General features: G+C 39.7%; 1 pseudogene; it reads right to left on the bottom strand.

Moving 5' to 3' along the window:
- Window positions 1-1,187: 1,187 nt before the first annotated feature.
- Window positions 1,188-1,677, bottom strand: LOC123124134 (SNF2 domain-containing protein CLASSY 3-like; annotated as a pseudogene).
- Window positions 1,678-2,736: the final 1,059 nt, after the last annotated feature.

The raw sequence follows: 2,736 nt of genomic DNA, 5'->3' as shown, positions 1-2,736 counted from the left end.
ACAATCCCAAATTCTATAAATTTTCTAGATCTCTCAATATCACCATGTTGCCTATTCTTCAAGCCAACATCCAACATGCCGACCTGCTTCGACTCGTCAGCTGACATGGAGGCTTTGACCCCTCGGCTGGACCGGTGGCTTCGACTCGTCAGCTGACCGTGCCGCCTCTTCTTCAGGCGAACATACAACACGCCGACCTGCTTCGACTCGTTAGCTGACCGTGCCGCATCTTCTTCAAGACAACATCCAAAAAGCCAAAATTTCGAAGACGTACATGGAATTTACATATTTTGAAAAGCACGACTTCATTTTTACAAAAGTGGATGATACATTTTGACCAAAATAAAGCTGAACTTTTTCTTCAGGTTGTTCTCGTGCAGGAGTCGGGTCCATTGTCCGGGTAATCATTTTCCATCTCCCGGTGATAGACAACGGGAAACTCGAGTCAGGCTCTCAGCACCTTCTACGCACATTGTGGATTGACGTGTAGCAATTGTTGTTGGGAAGGTTGAAAAAGTGTCAAGCACACATGACATACATCAAACATTATGTTGATGCGTTCTAAAAAAACAAAACAAACAAATTGGACTGGCGGAATATGATATCGGTATTCATGACATACATCGAATCAAGACATGCCAGCAGACCCCTTAGGTCTGAGGCATCCAGCCTGTTCTATCCCAGATTGAAAAATAATACACTTGTCAATTTGGAAATGAACAGAGATCGACCATAACAACTATAAAGCTAGAACATTAGAAATGTGAACACAAGATGAGAGCGCCTCATCATTTATATGGTCAGACTTGTGCGAACCTAGCTATAGCTATGGGCTGATGCATGGAGTGTGTGTGTGTGCACTCCTTACGGCATGAGCAATGGAAGCACCTGAATGGTGCTGCCCCATCTTCGAGATAGGTATAAATATTGTAGGGCTGCCATTTTCAAATTTCTTTCACCCAAAGGAGGCGTACCACATACGCGATCTCAATTTAGAATTTCAATTGTCAAGACCATACAAATAATTTTACTTCTTTTGTTCAAGAATGCATAAATTCAGAATTTGATAGAACGCGTGCTTGTCCACAAATGATATAGAAGGATAAGAACCACAAACAAATATGGAAATTGCAACATTATGATCTTAGAAGCTCCCACTTACCAGAGATCTATAAGTTCTATTCTTACTACGATGGGAGTATATTCACAAAAATCTCTTTCAGATTTTCATCTTTTGTCATTTGTTCCAAAATCCTGTCAATGGAAATAAATTCTGATGATGGGTTGCACTCCGCAGGCCGTGGCTCACTTGAAAAAAAAATTGGACATTGTCTCCTTCTTAGCTTCTATATCATATTTGCCCTTCTCTTGTGTTCCTTCTCCAATTGGATTGTTTGTATGGACAATGTTTTGCTAACCAATTCGATATGCACGTCCAATCGCCTGCCTTTGGACAGAAGGATTGCACACAACATCGAGGAGCACCAGACACGACGCTCCAAAGAAGGTGATACCTTCTCCACACACCTTTGTCCATGCAAGCATCACCTTGGCCTCGCTCTCCATATCATTGAAGTCCACCATCAAGGCCTTGCGGGTTTTAACAGAGACATTTCCACTCATATACATGAGCTCGTTGCGTTTAGTCCAGTTGAACTCTTTCCTCGACTGTTCCATGATCAAGTCCAATGGTTCAAGAAACTGGCTAGACACAAGCACTCGCTCTTTTAAAGCTTCACTACTGGAATTTTCGTCTTGACCGATTGTTAGGCTCTTTCCCGAGTGCAATATGTTAGGCAGTCGGCAATAGTATCTTTGCCGAGGTCCTACCAAAGAAGTAATCGGCAGAAATAAAAACTATGCAAATGAAACGCTCGGTAAAACAACAAACCTCGGCAACCAGGGTGTTGCCGAGTGCTAAACTTGGAAAAAGGGAGTCTTTGCCGAGTGTCCCACTCGGTAAAAGGGGGTCTGAGTTACAATGCATTGTTTTGGCTCTAGCAGTTGCATACGACCTCGGATGAAGATGCTTCAAAAATCGAAGTTGTTCATTTTGATGAGGCTGATAGTTTTATTTCGACAATTTTACATTTAATGCCATATTATTTACACTTTTTTCCATGAAAAATTTCGTCTCAAATGACCAACGCAATGACTATATTCATTCCATAGTTTATGATAATGTGGTGAACTTGGGCATATAGGTGAGTCTTTCCATTACAAACAATGTTGCCGAATAGAGTTTTGAACTTTTTGTACAAAAATATCATTTTCTATTTTCTAAGTATCAAAAATGTGTATTTTTTGTGAGGAACTTACAAAAACTAGGGTGCAAAATGGCTCTATCCCAATTTTCACATGAAGTAAACCATATTTGATGGACAACTACCAAGTGTTATTGATTTTTTAGGGCTCTAGTTACTTTCGCACATCTAAATCACTTTATGCTGATTTCCCAAAAGTAATTCAATTTGAACTGAATTGTGTGATTGCTCTATCCTAAAAATTAGCAAACAACACTTTTAGGTACACAAGTAGTAATTATATCGAAGAACCACTTATAGTTTGGAAATTTTCAACTCCTTGCTATAATTCCGGTCATTTTGACCCCTTTTGAAAAAATGAAAGAAAATGAATAAAAGTTCAAAAACTGCAATCCTTTCGCATGGACTCCTTTTATATGTACTATTTGTGAGGAAAAATGCCTAACTTACATTACGACAATTTTGGAAAAAA

The sequence above is a fragment of the Triticum aestivum genome, chromosome 5D (assembly GCF_018294505.1).
Source record: "Triticum aestivum cultivar Chinese Spring chromosome 5D, IWGSC CS RefSeq v2.1, whole genome shotgun sequence".
NCBI classification, from domain to species: domain Eukaryota; kingdom Viridiplantae; phylum Streptophyta; class Magnoliopsida; order Poales; family Poaceae; genus Triticum; species Triticum aestivum.
Note: the sequence above shows the minus strand (reverse complement) of the source record. Positions and strands in the feature narration are given on the sequence as shown.